The following is a 23,638-nucleotide window of genomic DNA, read 5'->3' as shown; positions in this document are numbered from 1 at the left end:
CACCTATTTCTCAGGTGGGCAGCAGCCATAGCCCTTGCACTTAGCCACCACAGGCCTTCAAACACAACAAGGCTTGGCTTACCATATTTTCATGTGAAGCAATGTGGAAATGTGCATTTATTAACTAAAGAGGGGGCCCATAAGGCCCGAATTGAAGTCTGGAGTCTAGAAACTACCAAACTGCACCACTGTTAGAGAGTGCAATTGAACTGATTCTGAGCCAACAAGTATAAAAGCATGTCATCCCCTTAAAAAAGTCAACTCTCTCTGACTGGACTCGTATAATGCTTGCTAGATGTCTAAAAGTCTATTCTGTAGCATCAGTTCCATAGCTTAATTCCCTATCAAGTAGATGTATGAATTTAGTATTCTTAAGTTGTTAATGGAAGGGAGCAATGTCTTAGAAACTTGTCACCCTCTCCCAAAAAGGATGAAATAAATTAAGAAAATTAAGACCATGCTTGAGCATATACTACTACACTCTTAATTTTTATTTTTTTAAAAAAGTTTTCTCTCCCACCCCAGCCCGCTCAAATCACGTATTTGAAATCCCCACCGTCCTGGTTCTCTTTTCTCTCTGCACACGTGGTTAATTCAAAGAGTACTCCCAGCAAGCAGGATACAGTTTGAAAAGGGAACAAACAGATTTAAGAAAGCACCATTATTTGAAGGAGTCACTTTGCCTGCTGCAAAATTATGCCAGTGAAAAGATTTTTTTTGAGGTAAAGCACAATTAAGGTTGGCCGCTTTTGCTTAAATTAAAATAGGAGTGTAATGAAGAATCTGACTCCTTCCTCTAATTTTACAAGTTCAATGGTAATCTAACCATGCCATTCATTTACAGAAACCATTAATTTTACTGTGTGGTTGAAAGTGGAAGGGCTTTCTTTTGCTCATTCCCCCCCTCTTCTCCCTTTTGCTCTTTGTCTGTGCACCTGTTTGTACCACTTTAGCATCCCATTTAAAAAACTTTGGGTAATCCTCTGGCACTGACCCTGGTGTGATAATACTTCTCTTATTCAGCAGCATAATTACAAAGGACAACACAGATAAAGCACATCTTTCAGTTCTACTTTCCGCGGCTGATATGACCGTTTTGCCAGTCTTCAAGGTGAATTGGTTCTGTGTATAAGCTAAACTCATCAAACGGAGGGCACGTCTAGTAGTATTGCAAACAATGAAGAATTATTAGCTTTGATGCACTTTGCATTTGCAGTGGCCACCAAACTTTTGGCATAATTATTTGGTCTAAATACCTGTGTTTGCAAAATTAAATTCTACAGAATTCAAAAGCACATAAACAAATGGCGTTAGGATTGAGCCCATCTCCCTTTGTCCCAATATGTCATTTTGTTATTCTTTCACAAGTTGGTGAAAGCTTCAGTCCTTACTCTGAAGCTGTTATACTTTGGGATAGCTCAGTTGGTAGAGAATGTGACTCTTAAACTCAGGGTAGTGAGTTTGAGTGCCATGTTGGGCAAAAGATTCCTGCATAGCAGGGGTTTGGTCTAGATCACCCTCGTGGTCCCTTCCAACCCTACAATTCTATGATTCTATGATTCATATATAGCAAAGTGCACAGCAAAAAGCAGATAAGATCGAAGCATCTGGCCAGGCTCCTGTTCATGTATTCAGCAGGTGAAGCTTTTATAACATAGTGATGCAGCAGTGGGAAAAACACACCTGTTGCATCTGCCATGATGAAATTTGACCAGAGCATTGCTGCAAGACTAACAGATCAGTCCTATGCATTCTTCTGCAGAAGTCAGCCTCACATTATTCAATAGGGCTTACTTCAAAACAAGTGTCATAGGATTAAAACAAAGAATAACTAAAAGATGTAACAAATTTATCTCGGCATAACCTAGGGGTTGTATCTTCCAACTCCCACAAGACTCTGCCAGCACAGCCAATGGATGGATGATGGATGTCATAGTTCACAACATCTGGAACCAATCCTGGGCATATGGGTTTGTGGATGATGATGATGATGATAATTTATACTCAGGGACGCGGACTTATAAAAAATATTGGGGGGGCCCGGGAAAGCTCATGAATAATAAATAAGCTCATGAATATGCAAATAAAGTGGCGCCGCCTCCTCGTGAGCGAATAGGGGAGAGCGTGCTGCGCCTATTAATCAGCTCCAAAGGAAATTGGGTGGAGCTTTTGCTCGGGAGGGAGGGCAGGAGGCATGCAGCCCGCCCCTCCCTGTGCATTTTGGGCTGGGGGAGGGGCGGCGATGGCGCTCTGCTGGAGGGGCGCTGGAGATTATTGGGGGGGCGGAGCCCCCTCAAGCCCCATGGAGTCGGCGCCTATGTTTATACTCCGCCCATCTGGCTGGGTTTCCCCAGCCACTCTGAATGGCTCCCAACAGAATTAAAAGCACAATAAAACATCAGACATTAAAAACTTCCCTAAACAGGGCTGTCTTCAGATGTCTTCTAAAAGTCAGATTGGTTGTTTATTTCCTTGACATCTGATGGGAGGGCATTCCACAAGGCTGGCACCACTACTGAGAAGGCCCTCTGCCTGGTTCCCTGTAGCCTCACAGGGAGGAAACCGCCAGAAGGCCCTCAGAGCTGGATCTCAGTGTCCGGGCTGAACGATGGGGGTGGAGATGTTCCTTCAGGTATACTGGACCAAGGCCGTTTAGGGCTTTAAAGAGTCCATCAGATGCCTGAATAAATGCTACCTTCAGTTCACAGGCATGTATACACAAGGATGCCTGTGGGGGAGTGGAATTCAAAATGGTGTAATTATAAGTGGCAATGAAATGCAAATTTAAAAAGTACAGTATTTATTGTTATACTGCATTGTTCATTCATTTTATATAAGTATTTTTATACTTCCCTTCAATCATACTCCTAAGGTGGTACAACAAGAATAAAGAACTTCACACATAATAAACCCACTAACTAAAATCTACAGAACTGTAAAAGCAACATCAAGCTGTCAGGAGAATTACTTTTGCATTTCATTCCATTGTTTACAATCCCTATCCCCTACATCCACGTGAGATGTATATATGAAGCTGTCAGATGAGAAGGCTTCATGCTATCCCTATCATGCCTTCAGGATATCTGTGTCCAAGAACAGCCATAGTTGGTGCACCAGCTGCAGCTAGTAAAAAGCACTCCTGGCTGCTGTGGCTACCTGAGTTTCAAGTGACCAACGTGCGCATTCCCCAAACTATGCAACTGTTCTTTCAGAGGGAAAGTAGTCTCAACCAACAGGCAAATCTCCTGCACACAGAAACCACCCATCTACAGTGTCCTCCCAGGGTTCAAGCTGAGTTTTTGAGCCTTCATCTATTCCACAAGTGGATCCATACCCAATCTCTCTTGACTCGGGTGTTATGGAGAAATGGAGCTATTATGTACCAAAGTTGCCAGACATTGCACTAAAAAGCCTCATAAAGACAAGAAAAATGGGGAGGTGGTACTGAGAGGGGCCAAACAGAGGAGTGGGGCATATGCACAGCCCTATGTGTATGAACAAAAGGGACGCAGGTGGCGCTGTGGGTTAAACCACAGAGCCTAGGGTCCGGGGTCCCTTTACCTTTACGTGTATGAACAATTTCAAGGACCTCGCTACAACAATGCAACACTGTGACCACAAAACATGAGCATTTGCTGAATATTAAATGATAACTGTGTGTCAAAGTTCATAACCTATAGATTAGAACTATGGCAACGAAGAACATGGCCTGTAGGTGTTAACCATAACCACTTTAGCTACAGCCATGCATTCCAAGCACCAAGGCTCATAGCCTTTCTCAGTGGTGGATCTACAATAAAATAAACGAAGCTTCAGCTTCAAGGCCCCTAATCCCAGAGGGACCCCGGAAGCGACTTTATTCATGCATGTATATAACATTTCCCTAATTGATACCCACCCCCCAATAACTTGAAAACTATAAGGCCTAGGAAATGTTTATTCACACCAGGGACTTCGACATGTTAGATAATCCAGTACAGCAATTTTAATCAAAAACTGAGATGTAGTAGTTGATTTTTTTTAAAAAAATGTGCTGATCTGTCATGGAACAATCCCACTGAAGAAGGTAACATTGGTTACCCAGACCTTGTTGCTGCTTGCAAAGGGCCCACCATAATAGTTCAAGCTTCATGTAGCTCCACCCCTGGGCTTTATTTCTATGAGCTACAAAGAAGCAATAATATTTGCTATATGCTGGCATGACGTCCATGGGATCCCACTCTAACACAGGCATTCACATAACCAAAGAGCACAAAGTGAAAGGAGCAGTGAATGAGAAGCACGACCCAAATGGTGTTGAAAAAGTGGAGGGTGCTGACTCAGTGTGGGAAGTCAACTAAGTTGTAGTGGGGCAAATGCAAGTTCAGCAGAGTCTGTTGCATACACCACAAAAGGACAACCTGTCAGCAGTAGAGCACATGCCTGGTCTGCCTAAGATCTCAGGTTCAATACTAGCATCTTCACAATGAATGAAACCCAGGTAACCAAACACCGTACAGAAACCAATGGTCTGTCTCAGCATAGCTTCATGTTTGGTGTGATCACATCACTTGAACATCTCTCTCTCTCTCTCTCTCTCTCTCTCTCTCTCTCTCTCCCTCCCTCCCTCCCTCCCTCCTCCCTCCCTCCACAAAATGACACATACAATGGCATATACAGGGCCAAAGGGAAATTTCACAATATCTCCATGCATCTTTCTTTGGGAAAAGGAAGGGCTTATTGCAATGGATGGGCAAACTTTCAAAGATCTTGCACAGTTAGGATAATTATTTAAAAGTTTGGCATCTTCTCAGAACCTCTGTAGGGTAAAACCTCACTTATAGTAAGAAGAGCTATTATGGTCTGACTTATGGCCAGCTGGCAGGGCTGAAAATGTTAAGAATAGCTTCTTTAAAGGTTATTTCACTGCTTCTAGCTCTGGGTTCAGCTGAAACGTGGGTTGGAGGATCATAGATGTGAGTTGAGGAAAAACAAAACAGCATGATTCTGGTAAACCACATTTGGGGGGAATGGTGCTAGTTCTGACAAAGCTTTAAGGCTGAAATACTATACAGTACACATTTATTTGGCTGTAAACTCCATTGAACTCAGCACGATTCACTTCTGATAGCATAGACTGAGTGTGTGAGATAGCTATTCAAAGTTTTCAAGCTGCTTTCAAAGGCAGCCCCATGTACAGTGATTTACAGTAGTCTAACCTGGAAGTGAGGGCTTTGTGGTTAACCATGGCAACTTCCATTATCTCTAAATATGGTCACATATGCTGTATCAGCCAAAGCTGGTAAAAAGAGCCCCAGCCCTTGCTGCCATCCAAGCTTCCCCAGTTATGCCAAGTCCAGAAGCATGTTCTTTTTTTAATAATGATGGAAAGTAAGTATTATACCCTGCCTTTGAACAGGGGAAAACTTATAGATGAATAAAGTCAAATAGATACCTTCCAGCACTGCAATGACAGCATGTGAAGGAACACAATCATTTTGCCAAATGATAGTTCCCCTTTTGAGGTCATAATCAAACCTTGCAGGGACAGAATTGTTTCTCTTTTCTTCCATAGCCACAGCAACTAGTGAACTTCATTGCCCTGTCAGTAATTCCTTTTTGCTTCAGAGTCCCCAGTGGTATCCTCTCCCTCCTCCCAGGTGGAATCTACACACGTATAAAAAACACTGTGAACATTTTGAAAAATACATTGAATTTTGCATAGCTCACTATCGCCATCTAGTGTCACATGTGCATATTGCACTTTACAACACATTTACAATATTTTATTTGCAGCTGTAGAGCTGAGTCCCCTGTTTTGAATCTTCAGTCACACTCTAGCATGACCAATGAACAGCCCTCTAGGCTATATGGAAAAGCTTTAATTCTCCATAACTGGGATTGCTCCTGGGGTCAAAAGGCAGAAAGAAAAGTTTTAGCCCCTGTTCCACAACTGTCACACATGCAACCCTTCACTTTCTCTCGTGGGAAAAAGTAAAGTGTTGCATTTGGGGACATTATTAAAGTCAAGGCAAAGTTCCCTTCCCCCAAGACAGAGAGAGGCAAATGTGGGGGGTGGATCTGAAGGGTTGCTTTCTCCCATAAGAAGTCTTGCTCACTGGTTAAGATCTTCATCTGATTGCCTCAACCAACCAAAGTTAGGCACTAACGCAACAGGGCAACCTCTCTGGGGGTGCCCCATTTGTGGAATATTCTCTTCCTAGGGAAATTTGTCTGGCACCATCTCTTTTGTATAAGACCAATAAGGGTCATGGGTGGCGCTGTGGGTTAAACCACAGATCCTAGGACTTGCTGATCAGAAGCTCAGCAGTTCGAATCCCCACGACAGGGTGAGCTCTCGTTGCTTGGTCCCTGCTCCTGCCAACCTAGCAGTTCGAAAGCACATCAAAGTGCAAGTAGATAAATAGGTACCACTCTGGCAGGAAAGTAAACGGCGTTTCCGTGCGCTGCTCTGGTTCGCCAGAAGTGGCTTAGTCATGCTGGCCACATGACCCGGAAGCCTTACGCCGACTCCCTCGGCCAATAAAGCGAGATAAGCGCCGCAACCCCAGAGTCGGTCATGACTGGACCTAATGGGCAGGGGTCCCTTTACTTTACCTTTATTAACCAATTAATTTCCGCAGGTCGTTAAACTTTTCTCGTTGTTCTGTGGTTGTGCTTTGCAAAAATCTGATCTTACCAACTGAATCGGATCTTATCAGATGTGCAGAAAATCTGAAATGAGATTTTGCTTAACTGAGCTTCAATTCAGTGGGCAAGATTGAGAAAAGCTATTGGACCCCTTGGAATGAATCAGTACACAAAACGATCAAAATCTGGGTCAAGCAAAAGTGTGGGTGAGCCCGTATTACAGTACTTTCTTAGTTGCATTGTATTTTACGATGGTTACTTTATGTTATTCATGGGGCCCCTGAGGTTAAAAAGCAGGATTTTAGTGCTTTAAACACAATAAAGAAATAAAAAAATGCATTATACCCCTTTAGAGCACCTTGTAATATACAAGCTTCTTTGCATGCACACCATCTGCCACAATGGCAGGCATTTTGGCAGTGAAATATAGTTGCCCTCCAATGATTTAACGTAATATTTTGATGGTAAGAGTATCTTTTGCAAACATTTATTTTTTAAAGTCGCTTCATACACATGGCTGACTACTGCCCAAGTAAAGTTTGCGTCACTACTTTTTGACACACATTCATTAGCTGTGAAGTTCAGAGGACCAGCAACTCCCTATGAATGACTGTTAAATCAATACCAAACAATGCAGCATTTGGGGACATCTGAAGTTGCATTTTTTACAAGACATAGACTATTATACAATTCAACCACTTTGATGCATGTATAACATTTGCCGGTGGAAGAAAAGGGAGCCCCTGATGGTTTTTTGAAACAGTGGTTGTATTATTCATGCGCTAAGCTAACCCTCTTCAGCTGTAGAACCTTTGCAGCACCAACAAGTGTACTAAACACACACACACACACACTCACACACACAAACTCAACACACACAAAAACCCCACTTGCTTCTTTTTAAAAAAATATGAGTATTGACATTCTTGTGCAGCATTAGGAGAGCTAATTTAGCTTCCAGTTCTAAGAATTTTTTTTTTTTAATCTATAGCCAGTAATTATTGGCATTCAGGGGTACAAAGGAAGAAAACAAAGGCCACAAATTCTAGCACATTCATGTGGGATTGGGAGTTGAATTAGGATCTTCACACCCCATTGAATTATCAGCCCCCCTATTAGAGCCTTATTAAAATGGTAATGATTATATGCCAGCTATAGGCAGGCTGCCCGCACCTGTCAAAAATACCCCGATTATCCTGTTCATTCAACTGTCTGGCTCTTGAATTTATGTCTCAGGTTTACTCCACTGTGAAGTCGTCGTCCCCCCCCTTCCTGGCCCTGTGCTCAACACCACTTTAAAAAAAAATAATGAAAGAAAAGATACAAGAACAAACACTTCCGCAGAGATGACAGTAAATCCTCTCTGATTTACTGCACCCATTGCCCATTTCATGTTAGCGTATCTGGCATGGTAATAAAAGGATATACAATTTCACTGGATTTAACTGCAACGAAGAAGAAAAATTAGAAAGGCAAATGAAAAGCTTTTTTTAAAAAAAAAAGATTGATTAAAAAGCACTCTAATTTGAAGATCAAAAAATTCCACAACTACCGCTCCTATAGCCTACAAGTCTTCTTCACCAACCAAAGATGTAGGCTTTTATTAGCTCTAAAATGAGGCTCACAATAAAACTGGGAGAGTTTCAGCTTTCATTCCCCCTGCCTCCCACCCTACAACCCTACAATGTTAAGGGAAAGGCAATATTGGAAACTAAATGCCGCAGCTCAATATGAAGGCATAGAAGCTACATGGTACAAAGAGACGTTTTAATTATATAACACACATAGACACCTCTCATGACTTCAACAACAGTTCACCAAATTCGAGAAAAATTGAGCCTGATTCATTAAGAAAACTTGTAATGCCATATTCACCTCTGCTTATTAGATATTTTTGAAGATTTTGTTTTTACCCTGCCCTTCAGCCCAAAACAATTCCATTAGTGAGTTACGAAGATCAATAATAAGGCAATATCTCTGCTTTAGCATTCCTCCTTTTAAGAAACTACAACTTTCGAAAGACAAAAAATATTATGTTTATTCGACTTTTCCAGTGCTTCTGAAGGCAAGGATTGTATAAAGCAGAGGTGACAGAAGATTCCAAGCAGGAAACCATTACCATACTTGCCCTGTGCTGGAATGTTGGGCCCCCATTATAAAGTAAACCTTCTTAGCCTTTAGATTTTAAAAAAAAAAACAAACCCTCATTATCAGATGTTCCTACTAATCAGTGCATCTTGAAACATGTGCATGCTAAATTTAAAATTTCTGTTGGCCTGAAAATACCATTTACTCCACTATTTTGAGGGCACAGACTTCCAGAAGTCTCCCTTTCAGATTACTGCAGGGCCGCTTCTGGTTTCTATAATAAATTTAGCTTCCTGGCTTATGGTAGCAAAGCTCAATGGAAAAACTTCAGACAACCATTTCGAGGGGAGGGGAGGGGGGTATATTAGCACCTTCCTTTTAAACTGTCAGTATATTGTGGGCGAGGTGTATGCCAAATTCCAGTCTTTTGGGTGGCCAGGAAATAACTGTTTTTCCAGTAACTGGTGTGCTTTGGCCTGTGCAGGTTCTAAATGCTAAGTGCTCTGGTTCAGGTGTGAAGAACTTGTGGCTTTCTAGGTGACACCTGAACTACAACTCTCATCATCCCTGGCCATTGGTCATGCTTTCTGGAGCTGATGGGAAGTTGTAGTTTAGGAACATCAGGAGGGCAAAGGCTCCTACATCTCCTCTAACAAATCTGATACCTCTGGTGAGTGAGTGAGTGAGTGAGTGAGCAAGTGAGATCAAAGCCTTTTCATTTTGCAGGCAATGACCGATGTACGTGGATCCAACTGATGCGTGGCTGGGGAACCATGCGCATTGCGTCGACCCAGAACTGGCTAGAAAGGGGGAGAATATTAGGGTGGGGGCATAAGGGGGTTTAAGGGGGCGGAGCAGGTTTATGTGCACTCTGCCATTGTGCATGATGACCCAAAATGCAACCCCTGTACAAATCAGGGATTGCCTTATACGAGTAATCTAATATGATTATTAATACTATTCATTAAGTACTTTTCACACCCTTCCTCCCCAAAACACAATGCATTTGAAACATTTTCAAAAATTAAGAACATCTAAAAACAGTCACATATCCTCTCAGCTAATTATCTGAAAGTTGACAGAATGCCTGGGTAAACAGGAATGTTTTAAAATTTCTCCTAAATGTTGATAATGAGAGAGACAGACACACCTCAACAGGGAGGGCGTTCTGTAATTGGGGAACCACTACTGTGAAGACTCTGCCACAGGTCAGGGACATCAACAGGACCTCCCCTGCCAATTGTAGGGCCTGGGGTACTGGTTGAGGCGCTGTTTTAAGTATTTAGGTCCCATTCCATTTAGGGCTTTGTATGCTAAAACTAACACTTTGAAGTGGGTCTCATAGCTCACTGACAACTAGTATGGTGCTCTCAGAACCTGTGACATATGGTCCCATTGCTGACCCACTTACCAAACTAGTATGGCAGCTGTATACTGCACCAGCTGTGGCTAGGACATATTCAAGCATGGACCCACAAGAGCCCATTGCAGTAGCCCAAGAAGCTACTGCATGGACAGCTGAGGCCAGCTTATCCCAGTCCAAGGAACAGATATAATTGGTGAACCAGCCTAAGCTGGACATAAGCATTCCTTGCCACAAAAGCCATTTGGAACTCCAGTGACGTTTTGGAATCCAGGACTACTCTCAGACTAGGAACTTGTTCCTTTGGAGGAGTGCAACCCTTCCCAGAACAGGTGGCCCATCTAATTCCTGGACATGGGAACTGACCAGCCACAGAACCTCTGTTTTATTAAAATTCAGCCTCATTTTATTAGCCCCTATCCAGCCCAATACTGATTCCAGGCACCAGTCCAACATCTTAACGGCCTCTCCTGAATGGAGAGAGGGGAGAGCTGTGTGCCATCAGCATACTGTGTGCCAGTGAGAGATCAAGGAAAATAAACAGGGTCACACTCCTCCTGTCTCTCTCCTGATAAAGGTCATAAATCAGAGTGACCAAGGCTGCTTGAGTGCTAAAACCTGGTCTGAAATCAGGCTGAAATGGATCTAGACAATCTGCTTCCTCCAGGCAACACCTGCACACACATTTCACTAGACAGTCAAGCTACAACAGCACTTTTTCTTTCTTTCTTTTTCCAGTTCCTCATTAGAAACATTCCAGCTGCAATCAATACATTACCCATTAGGTTTCACATCTCTAAACAGACAAAGCTGTAAAGTCAGTGAACCTGTAGGCAAGCAATAATTTGTAATCTTATAAATCTCCTTTACAACTTGTTTCCAATACTCTGAAATCAACCTCCCCAAGCATGCACAAAGTCAGCACCACTATCTTTACACTTCTAATACAAATATGTATTTTCTTTGGTTTAATAGGTGAAAGACATACCAGTGGTTACGGCCTTGTCTTCTTCTTCTTTGAATTAAAAAAACCACTTTCAGATTAACACATACCAAATACTTCAGGGCCATCTTTTAAAATAAATGTTTGGCCCAATCGCAGAAGAAGCTAGGTGCAATATGGAAGTAAGCAAAATAGAAAACTCTCTAGATGTCAGCCTCTCTGAACCGAGGGTAGACTCTTACACCTCTCTCAAAGAGAGGAAATGATTGACCACAAAAGAGGACACGGATCTGCATAAAAGCTGCTAGATTCTTTTTTTTTTTTTTTTTGTATTGCATTTTTATAAATCCAGGGACCAAATGCAACCCTCCAGGTGCCTCAGAAGGGGTATTAACCTAGAAGAGGAGCATGCATGAGATTTATTTCATGCAGTCTCATGTAGCATGCAGTCATGGTTCATGTAAGTAGAAATGGTGCCACTGCTGGGGAAATTGGCCCTTTGCCAGTCTTGGGTCCTGAGGAAATGCCTGATCCCACCATTCTCTGGAGGCATCCTAATCATCACAACCAATTAAAGTTTTGAAATGGCCAGCATGGCAGAATTTCTGGAATGAGAGACACCTTAGCTATCACATTGCAAGCCTTTGCTCATGTCATGGCACCCAAAGCTGCAGAAAGTATCAGGATGCAAATGTCATGCAAATGCATGCATTTTTTACCCCCAGTAAGCGGAACAATAAAACAGCATTGCTATTGGTGTTTCAGGAAGTGCAAGCAAACTTGCTGCCCCCCCCCCCATTTTTAAACAATTGGTCACTCACCCATCATTAGCAGGAGTCGCTGGTTAAGCACACACACATATCCTGAAAGGAACAACACTAATGGATGTCTATATGCATGTTATTTGTTTGAACAACAGAAAGATAGATGGCTAAAAGACAAGGTAATGATTTGTGATCAGGGTCCCAAATTTGATTTCAGCAATTAGATTACTGCTCTAAGAGGTCTCTAGGGAAATCTATTAAAATACCATCTTCCTTTGCCCTCCAAAGCATACAAAGACTCCCTAGTAACTGTCCACTGTCTGTTCCTTTGTGACATGTTGCATGATCCCAAGACAAAAACCATATGCTGTGGTTAAATGGCAGATTGACGAACAAGAGACAGCTATTCTTTAGCTAACTCGCCTATGAAATGTGGGCTAGTCAACAATGGCCAGAGCTCTGAGCATGACTTTATTTTCTTGTAGGTTTTTCTTTTGTTGACACATATTCTTCAGTAGTGTAGCGAGTCTCACTGGTTCAGCTGAAATGGCTGTCAATGTGGGCATGATGAAATCAAGTTCCCAGATGTCACCCCAACCAGTAGGGATAAATGAGTAGTTGTTAAGTCAAGCACTTAATTTCTCTGAGATATGTAACGCTACATTATGCATGTCTAACTCAGAAGTAAGTCCCACATGAATTCAATGAGGCTTACTTCCAAGCAAGTATATATAGGATCATCACCTTCTCCTCTAGACAGCAAAACTATGTCTCAGTTTTAAAAGCTACTAGTATACTTGGTAAGATTAAATTCCTCGATAAAACAAAATCAATTTCAGCCCATTTCTGGTAAGCTAGCCCACACAAAGCAACTGAGAGGATATATTGTTGTTGTTGTTGTTTAGTCATTTAGTCGTGTCCGACTCTTCAAGACCCCATGGACCAGAGCATGCCAGGCACTCCTGTCTTCCACTGCCTCCCGCAGCTTGGTCAAACTCATGTTCGTAGCTTCGAGAACACTGTCCAACCATCTCATCCTCTGTCCTCCCCTTCTCCTTGTGCCCTCAATTTTTCCCAACATCAGGGTCTTTTCCAGGGAGTCTTCTCTTCTCATGAGGTGGCCAAAGTATTAAAGCCTCAGCTTCAGGATCTGTCCTTCCAGTGAGCACTCAGGACTGATTTCCTTAAGAATGGATAGGTTTGCTCTTCTTCCATGGGACTCTCAAGAGTGATAGCCATCTTCAACTATCTAAAGGACTGTCACACAGAAGATGGAGCAAGTTTGTTTTCTTCTGCTCTGGAGGGTAGGACTGGAACCAATGGATTCAAGTTACAAGAAATGAGATTCCAACTAAACAGCAGGAAGAACTTTCTGACAGCAAGAGCTGTTCGGTAGTAGAACGGATTCCTTCAGGAGGTTGTGGGCTCTCCTTCATTGGAGAGTTTCAAGCAGAGGGCTGGATGGCCATCTGTCACAGATGTTTTAGTTGAGATTCCTGCATTGCAATAGGTTGGACTAGATGATCCTTGGAGTCCCTTCCAACTCCACAATTCTATGATTCTAAACTAAGCTATAGAAAAGAGGATGGGTTTCAACTGAGCACCCTGAACACAGAGCTGAGTAAAATGGAATCCTAGTCTACTGTTTGATCCCTCTCCCATCTCCTTCCACTTGAGGATACAGCGCATGTCCACACCCACCAGCCCAACTGCATGCATTTCTAGAAGAAATTTCTGAACTTGAAATTTGAGACTGTGGCAAATTTTCTTTACACTAACACATCAGGAGTTGGGCATACAACGCTTCCTTTCTGATTCAAGCATAGAAGTTATCATGTGCAGCCATCTAATAATAAGCCCAAATACTGCCATGCATTCTACAAGCACTGACTTTGAAGACTGTAAGGGAATCTTCAGATGTGCGTGCAGAATTCAACCAGAGAGGAAAATCCACTGACCCAATTTGAATTAAAATGAAATTTCTTCCCTCTTTCCTCTAGAAGAAGTGTCCCATGAGTATCACTCTACTCACAGGAAATCTGGGTCCAACCCAATAAATTGTAGGGTTGCAGCTTTTAGTCAATGGACCCTACAGCCTGTGCCATTGAATTTCCCTTTCTGACAGTGGCTAGAGCTGCCAAGGAACATGCCAAGAGTGTACAAAAGTAAAGGTTGGATGCAACGATTTTAATGTCTTCACATTCCCCTGACACAGCCCCAGATCAGGGAGGAAACTGCACCAGCTCTGGTACTGGCACAGTCCACTTTCCTCATTTCCAATGGGAGGGAAATACTTTTTAAAATACAGAATAGGGTGGAAGGGCTCAATATTGCTTTTCCCCATAGAGAGAGCCCATCAGGACATTGGGTAGGACTGCAACCTAAATTGATTTATTACAAAACTGTTTATTAACATGAAAATGTCTCCCCTCCACAATTAATCTCTCTCTGTGTTTGTGTAGTGCTTCAAAGAACATGTGCTTTATTAAAAAAACAACTCCAGCAATACTGCAATTTATTTGTGACTGTGTGCAGATTTAGGCTACAATCCTAAACACACTTACCAGGAAGTTAGTCCGACTGAACATAGTGAGACTTCCGAGCAAACACAATTAGGATTGTGCTACCAATTGACTAAAATTCATATGAGTAATAGACCACTGTTGCGATCCTATGCATACATACTTGAGAGTATTAGTACTGATGTCCAACTAAACATGTTTAGGAGTGTCCTCTTAAGATTCCTGTTAATTGGATCGCAGCCCTGACAGAATGCAAGCCAACAGTTTGAGATCCAGCTGGTTTCTGTGGTAGGGAGTTAAATGCCTGTTTAAATCAGTGATATTTCACAGTGCTAAGCTCTGGCTCAATGGCACCTGTCATAAAAAGAAATCAATTCAAGTTTATTTTGGCCCACGATGTGCGTTCCACCTCCAATAGCTTTGCCTCTCCTTTTCCTTTTCCCTCTCTCCTCCTGAATCTTCCCTTTTCCAGCCAGAGCTTCCTTGTGCTCCTGTCCCTCCTTGTCATGCCATCGGAGCCACACATACAAAAAAGTGCAAGTTGTGAAACTATTTGTATTTCATGGGTATTCATTCACTCATTCGCTCACTGTGCCAACACGATGGCCTGAGCGTTTGGCAGGCAATATTGCTCGGGCAAATCTGTGAGCTGATGATGAATGGCTGTGAAGCCTTTGTGATTGCTCATGCTCCATTGTAGGCTGAACAATGAAGGAGGACACAAGTCTGGCTCGGGAGAGCAACGGATAAAACTGTTGGGCAGAATGGCCGGGCTCCTGCCGACATGACCACTTGTTGACACAGAAAGGACTCAACAACAAGTGAGCAGAAACAGAAACGATTCTGTTCAGCGAGGCTATTAGTTGCAACGTGTGGTACTGGAGCGGTCACTCCTGATGTGTTTCCTTGCTAATGAGCTCTGAATGCCCTATTAAACTGGGCTGCTATAGGCTCAGAGCCACTGGGGCAGCAGCATGCATGAATGACTCGCCCAGCTCTCATTGGCTGGCCGGGCGAAGGAAGCAACTGGCAACACTCAAATTTAAACAGAACTGACAGTACAGTTAAATGATCATTAGTTAGCGTGGCCAAACAGATAGAGACTCAAGGCAATTCCTATTGACAAGATAGCATTACTCAGCTCTGTGCGAGCTCAAGCTTGCATCTTCTCTTGGCTTGAGCCAATAGAGTTTCTTTTGTGTATTCAGAAATACTGCATTTGAACAGAGCCTGTGCTGTGTTAAATGTGCCTTTTCCTGGAATCAAGCTTGCAGATTTAAATACACAAGCGCGTGTGCATACCCACACACTTGACTACTGCTTCCTGCAACCTTTTTGCAACATAAATAGTACAAGGTCAGAGAATAAATCTTGGATTATATTATATTACATTACATTACATACCATTTTTTCCAAGGAGCTCAAGGTGGAATACATGGTTCTCCCCATCTTCATTTCACCCCCTACAACAACCCTGTGAGGTAGGTTAGGCTGAGAGGCAGTGACTGGCCCAAAGTCACCCAGTGAGCTTCATGGCCAAGTGGAGATCCAAACCCTGGTTGCTCACGTCCTAGTTTGATGCTCTATTCACTATGACCCCTTAGTCTGATTTACTGTATCAGCCATTTCAATGTTACAAAAGAAGCAGGTTTGCCATGTGTACAACATGAAGATGCTTTAATGGGTGAGAAGGATTCAAATTTTTGGACCATGTGACCCCACCCACGCACCCAGTGCTAACAACTGGCCTTATCTCTAGGTACACGCATTTCAGAAAGCACAATAGTATGCAACAAGTGGATGTATAATGTAACTGCTGATTTTGTAACATGAAGTTACATATGAAACCCAGAGAAGTGAGCTTCATGGGGTTAAGCCTGTCATTCTTCCTCCATTTTCTAACTGTGCGGTCCTGCTTTAAACCTGGCACCTGCACCTTCAGTGGATAGAATGTTGGCTGGCCCGGGTTCAAACCAGTTCTGAGATCAGCACCCCATGCTCTGGTCAGCTTCTGAGGTCCCACTGGCCTCACACAGGTGTGTTGAGGAACTGCTATTTAAAATTCCCACAATGGCACAACAGCAGGGGGGCATGGGAAATTTAAAATAATGTCTTCTATCTGTTTTTCCTTGCCATCAGGGCGAGCTTCATCTGTTCACATTCTGTCTGGCAGACATATTACCACTTGGTGGTGGCCCCTGATTTACTTCAGGACAGTAGTTTATTACAGTTTTTAAATACCTGTTTTTAATTACATTGTTTTAGTGTGTGTTTGCCATCCATGACTCCTTTGAAATAAAGGGTGGAATATAAATTGAATGAATGAAATAATGAAGAACATACTGGTTTATTTTATTTAACTTTATTTATTTATTTTTGCCACGGATGAACTTTCTATGAACTACAAGCTTCATTAGGATGAACACGAACTGAGCTAGTTCCTTTTTGAACAGGGTGAACTTGAATTAGAACAAATTCTTTTTAAAAATGAATACAGTTCAAGCACTGTATAAGCAGAAGACTGTTTAAATTTGAAGCTGCCAGCTCCATTCCTTAGCTATGAAATTCACTTACTGAACTACAACCAGCCACTATCCCTCAGCTGAACCCACCTCATAGGCTCCTTGTAGAGTGAGGAAAAAACAGGATAATCCTATGTATGCTGCCCTGAGTTCCTTCAAAGAAAGGTTGGATCCAATAAGTAAAACCAAAATTCTAAAGTAGAATACATTAGTCATAGGAAATAGGGGAAGTGCAACCTCTTGATTGTAAAATGAGATTACACAACTTCATAAGAAGAATTAATCTGAATTATGCAGCTGTCAGTGGTATGTTCTTGGAGCCAGAAATGTGGCTGACTGAACAATGGAAAAAGCTGAAATCCTATACTCCTTTTTTACCAGGGAGTATGTCCTATTGAGCTCAACTGGACTTGTGTCAGAAAAGATTTGTATAAGATTGCACTGAAATTTGGTAAAATGAATGATAAACAAACAAAACAAAGTCATATACAAAAGGGATGGTTAACTTTTTTGGGCCTGAGGGCCACATTTGCTGTTGGCCAACCCTCCGAGGGCTGCAAGGTCAAAACCTTCTGTTGGAGAGATCAGTTTGCACATGTGCACACAAAGACAGACAGGCAGGCAGATACATTCACATAGACTGGAGTGGTGGTAGTCCAGAGATCGCTGACGAGCAGCAACATTGATTTCGTCTCCCCAGGCCTTACAGATTTCACAGCCATTCTGTATCAGAGAGTAACTGTATCAGAAAGAACACACTACTGATCCTGGTGATTTTTTAAAAATGAGCTAGTATAGGGGGAGAGAGAGAACTAAATGAACTAATCAGTCCCAAAGAATAGCTGTTGCCACCCATCTGCAGAAAATCCATAGAGATATGTGAACAGCTGCTTTAAAACTTCATAAGGATGTAGAAGGCAAACATCCCAAAATTGCTGATCTTGAAAATGGAATCTATTCATGCCAGCAATAACAAATATCTCTGATTTTTACCATGGACTCCACTTTCCACCCTTTGTGTAGTCAACAACAACAACAACCTATTATTTGTACCCCACCCATCTGATTGGGTTAATCACAACCAAGAACAGACCTTCAATAGCAATCCAGTCAACTCAAGGGCAGAAAATACAACTCAGTGGTAGATCATATGCTTTACATCAGGGATGAGGAACCTGTGACTCTCCGCGTGTTGCTGGATTCCATCTCCCATCAGCCCCAGCCAGCATGGCCAACATTCATGAATGAAGGGAGCTGTAGTCCAACAATATCTGCAGTGTCTCCAGCTCCCCATTCCTGCTTTACATCTCATGATCAATTCTTGCCCTCCCTAGTTCAAGATAACCTTAGATAACCAAGTTGAGAGATATATTTGCCAGAGAACTTGGAGAACTGCCACCAGTGAGCACCAGTGGCAATCCCAGGGCAAAGTGTGCTGGGTAAACCAACAGTCCTAAGCCATTCAGGGAGTCAAGAGTAAATATTACAGTGCCTGAATAAAATCCACAGGACCCAGCTGTATTTCATACAAATTGAACCATCTTTGGGACACACACACACACACACACACACACACACACACACACACACACAAACACACAGTGAGTTAGGGACTTCCCCTGCATGCAAAGACAGGGTCTAGCAGATTGTCGGTCCAACAGTCAAGAAGGAGGTTTCTGCACATACTGTATAGGGAAGTGAGGGGCAGATGGGGCTTGTCAACCTAGGAAAGTAGCCTATCTAGAGAAGGGAAAATCTGGTCCTAAACCTCCACTGCTTTGCAGGATATCTTTGGGAGAAGAAAAGGCTAAGGAGTACACCCTAGACAAATCTGGAGTGGAGTCTCTAATACAGTTGAATGGTGCCTTGAATGTCTCCTTCCAGCAACTCCTGCAGCCAAGCTGGTGCCAAATGTATTGCCCTGCTTTCCTTTGGACGACATCAGTGAGGCCAAGAGTGGGGTCTTGTCATCTGGGCAGCATATCCTTCACCCCTTCACCCTCCCCTGGCCCTAATAATACTGTGGGTTCCAATGAATGTATTAGAAAGTGAAGTGGTGCCTACAGTAGAGCCAGGATTTGCACTTTGTAGCATTTACCCTTCAGCAGGGTGGGGGACAGAAATCATGAGAACAGTGGCATTGGGGTGCAGAAGGGAAGGGGACCTGGGGAACACAGACACCAGGAACATTTGCTTCTAAGGGCCCCAGAATGAAATAGGAACTGTAGGATTTGAAATGAGGTTGTGCTTGAAACTGAATTCTGAAGTTTTGCTCTCAAAGGTGTGCAACATTTTGTTTCAGCTCTAGCAAAAGTACCTAAATCTGTTTTGCATCTCCCACCACCATATAAGCCTGTTTCACTGTAACACACATCTGAATATCTGATTTTCTGCTCCCCTCTCTTCCCCTGCTCCAATTTAGTGCATTCGGATAAATTAGATTGCAGTGTGCCATAATAATGGCTTTTTCCCTCTGAAAGGTAATTCAGCTGAACCCTCATGTATTTACTGCTGTCCAGATTTCCCCTTGGTGGGCTGAACTCACATTAAGACTATTGGAAACTGTAAATAGGCTTTGAGATTTAAATATGAAAGGATGCTTGTACTAGTTAAAAAGAGAGTGGATTCAGGAGGAAAGATTCTAGAGCTCTTCTAATGTATCCTGATTGACTGGATACCCAGAGAGCACTCAGCCAGATAAAAGAAGCTGGAAAGTAAGGCAGCAGAATCCTTTTACCGGAAGGAACAGCACAGGTGAGTTTCAAAGGTTTGGAAAGCTGCATTTATTTGGGACCAAAACTTGTACACACACATTCTCTTAACTGAAGAAGTTGGCACTGTATTACATACCACTTCAGTGAGGTTAACATTTTAACTCACAGTTAGAGGGAGGGATAAAACTGAAGGGTCGCTAGTCCATTTAAGCCTGTGTACCTCCTGATATTGTTGGACTCCAGCTCCCATCAGCCCCAGCCAGCAAGGCCAGTGGTGAGGGATGATGGGATTTGTAGTCCAACAAATATCAGGAGGGTGGTAAATTCCTCACCCCTGCTCTAGATGCTTGGATAAAAGTACATGGGACTTATAACATCGAGCACACAATGAACCGAATGAGCAAAATAACTCCTACATGAAGTTTTAGATTTGCCTTTAAAGAAACTTATTCAGGGTACTTGTGTGAATGTGTGCAAATCTGAATTTGAACTTTAACAGAGTTATCTTAAATACAATGTAACTACACACTGCATTTATAACCCAACAAAGAAGACTGAAGTTGAAATACGTTTAGCTGAAATATGTTTAGCGGATTGTCTTTCCATCTACTACTTTTGTGTGGCTCCGTTACAACTTGTAAAACTGCCTGTTTACAATATTCTCCAGAGAATGGCTTGCTTTAAATTTTAGCTCTAGAATAGAGTCCTGATGTACAGTAATTTTTTTTTTAAAAATTTTTTTAAGTCACACATTTTCTGTTTCCTTGGAAAACACTTTAATCTTTTATAACATTTTTGATAGTGAAACCATTTAATTTTTTACTATGAGCTTCATAATTGTGCTGCTACTAAACACACACACACACACACACTTCCATCTGTTTTCTCTCCCCAAGATGTGACAATAAAGTGATAATGGTGCATTGGGTGAACTTTCCTGGGCTCAGCTACAAGCCGTTACAGCAGCACTATGCAAATACAACTCCTAATAATATCAATACTAGAATGTTAACACTCAACTTAAAAGTACAAAAAGCCCTTTTATGAAAGAAGAATTTCAGAGCAGCAGCATTTCTATGAAGCTTCAATGAAAACTGAAGAACATTCAGATGCATAAAACTCAGATGTTTGTAGTCTTTGATAGTTCTCTGACATATGGCCGGAGAGAAGCAGATGGACGGGTCACAGCAGTGGGAAGCCAAAGGGAGCGTTTGCATTGTTATATGACCCAGTGGGCCAACACTAACAGACTCTCCCCAGTGACCCGGCTATTGTTATCCCAGGGATCTGATAAGAATCTGATACTTGCATTTATTTGCCCTCAGGTAATTTTCACATGTGATGCCTGATTAAAATGACCTTTATTTTGCAGCTTTGTTTATCCACAGGCTGGAACATCTGAATCATAGGGCAGCCCATGAACAAACTCTGTTTGCCTTGACGACGATGATGATGATGTTTTAAAAAAACCCTACTTGGATTATTCCTTTCTGTGTTGGTCCTAAAGTTAAAAAAGAATAACAAGCACTTGGCAAGAGTAGCTTGATCCAGTCTAGAACCTGACAGGGCCGGCCTAAGACATTCTGCTGCCTGAGAAGGACAAGATGCTGTTCCTCTACCCCTGTGGACAGGCACTGACTTGACTGGCAGTTTTGAGTCTGACTTCTGTACAGGGACAGTATCCTCCACTGCACTTACAGATGCAGGGCAGGCCAAGTAGCATACACAGCTCTGTCCCCAACATCTTGCCACTACTCCCATGCCCCTGCTTCAGCACTGGCTGCCTGTGGCATCCACCTCATTCTGCCAAGTGGTAAGGCTGTCCCTTGAACTGGGCCGTAGCTCAGTGGCAGGACATCTGCTTTGCATGCTGAAGGTTCCAAGTTCAATCCCTGGCATTTCCAGGTGGGACTGAGAATTGTTCCCTGTCTGAAACCCCAGAGAGCTGCTGCCAAACAGTGTGGACATTATTCAGCTAGATGGACCAGTGGTCTGACTCAGTATAAGGCAACTGCCTATATTTCTATGAGAACTGGATATCTTAAAAATGGCAGAAACCATGTTGGTCCTTCTGGAAAGAAACAGGCACATTATCTGCCCTGTTTCTTTTGGCATCCTGACTGAAATGCTGTTAATTCTGGAATCCTGACTCTTAATTGCTTCTTACCCTGTTGTTACTAAGCGCTGTTAAGTAAATGTATTTGGTGCCCCCTCTGTTTAACATTCTGCCCAACAAAGGAATCACACTGATGGAATAACTGCTGCTTGCACAACGGAACTTCTCGTGTCCACACAATGTACCCTTACACTCCCCCAGAACTGCTCCAGACCTTGTGGGGTGGAATCCAGAGCAGATTTGGGAAGCACTAGGGGAATAGGGGAGGAATAGTCCCACTGCAGGAATGAAGGCCTTCTACAAGCACTATGCCCTTGTTGAATACAACCCAGAATTCCCAACTTACTATGCAGAGGGTAAATAACTTTGGGACTTGTGTGTCTTTCAAATCATTGAAAATTTAGTCTAAAATCATTATTATTTTATTTTCTCTTCTCTTACTCCAAAGGAATAAAAAGCAACAGCTGAACCAAAATACCATCACAGCATTACTGTTTTGTTAAAGGGTATGATTGCACATACTCTGTTTGAGCTGAAACTCAAGGAGCTCTCTGTTATTCAGCTACAAAGGTACTAGTACCAGACACAAAAAGGAGAAAAGTATAGTTTTCTTTTCCACAAATCACAGATATCCGAATAAGAGAATATGAAAAGAGAACATTTGAGAACCACCTCTGATGAAATAAAACTGACAGTGAAACGTGTCAATTTACAAAGAACTTCCTATCCACCTTACAGAGAATGATTAAGAAGAATCCAATGGAGCCTTGCTGGAATTCTGCTTACAGTCTACTTTTACTTTTTATTTATACTTTTTACAGTCTACTTTTACTTCTTATTTATACAGTGCTGTGCACCATTTGCCCTAGATATCAGAATGCCCCTGTAAAATAGTTTTCTTGAGCCTAGGTGGGGTTCAGAGGGTGAGCCCTGAACAGGAAGCACATGGCAGGGTAATTGGTAGCAGAATCAGAGCAAGGTTTTACAGGCTCAAGGACAGATTCAGTGTGACACTGACACTGCTCCAATAAGAAAGGTGGACAACTCAGTACTTCTATTCTGGTGCAGCCCTGATGGCTACCCATTGTCTTGGAGATGACTACCCATTAAAGCCTTGCACTTCTACACCATTATGGAGTCTCCATGTGCCTACTCTGATGTCTGATGGGGCTGCCCTTGAGACTGACCCAGAAACTCCAGCGGGTGCAGAATGCCGCGGTGAGACTCCTTATGGGGTCTTCGCTGCGAGATCATATCCATCCGGTACTATACCAGCTGCACTGGCTCCCGGTGGAGTACAGGATCAGGTTTAAGGTGCTGGTTTTAACCTTTAAAGCCCTATACGGCCTAGGACCCTCGTACCTACGGGACCGCCTCTCCTGGTATGTCCCACAGAGAAATTTACGGTCTGCAAATAAAAACATCCTAAAGATCCCAGGCCACAGAGAAGAAGAAGAAGAAGAGTTTGGATTTGATATCCCGCCTTTCACTCCCTTTAAGGGGTCTCAAAGCGGCTAACATTCTCCTTTCCCTTCCTCCCCCACAACAAACACTCTGTGAGGTGAGTGGGGCTGAGAGACTTCAAAGAAGTATGACTGGCCCAAGGTCACCCAGCAGCTGCATGTGGAGGAGCGGAGACGCGAACCCGGTTACCCAGATTACGTGACTACCGCTCTTAACCACTACACCAAACTGGCTCAACTAGAGCCAGGGCTTTCTCGGCCGCGGCTCCAATCTGGTGGAACGCTCTGTCACAAGAGACTAGGGCCCTGCAGGACCTGACATCCTTCCGCAGGGCCTGCAAGACAGAGCTGTTCCACCAGGCATTTGGTCAGGGCGCAGCCTGACCCCCTCCTCTGGCAATCTGCACAGAATTTTGCTTGATGGTTGCCATTAATTTGATTTTAATTTGATTTAATTAATTTTATAATGAATGTTTTTAGAATGTTGGACTATTTTGATTGTTGTTAGCCGCC

General features: G+C 42.8%; 1 long non-coding RNA gene across 2 annotated transcripts in view; it reads right to left on the bottom strand.

Annotated features, from left to right (window-relative positions):
- Positions 1-4,654: 4,654 nt before the first annotated feature.
- LOC114605084 (uncharacterized) overlaps positions 4,655-23,638 on the bottom strand; it is a 116,925-nt gene continuing 97,941 nt past the window's right edge. For both annotated transcript variants that reach the window (XR_013394404.1, XR_013394405.1), the window contains one exon: positions 4,655-5,646. This is a non-coding gene — a long non-coding RNA (uncharacterized LOC114605084). The remainder of the gene's footprint in view (positions 5,647-23,638) is intronic.

Source organism: Podarcis muralis, chromosome 10 (assembly GCF_964188315.1).
Source record: "Podarcis muralis chromosome 10, rPodMur119.hap1.1, whole genome shotgun sequence".
Taxonomy (NCBI): domain Eukaryota; kingdom Metazoa; phylum Chordata; class Lepidosauria; order Squamata; family Lacertidae; genus Podarcis; species Podarcis muralis.
This window is presented reverse-complemented; position numbering and strand designations above follow the sequence as displayed.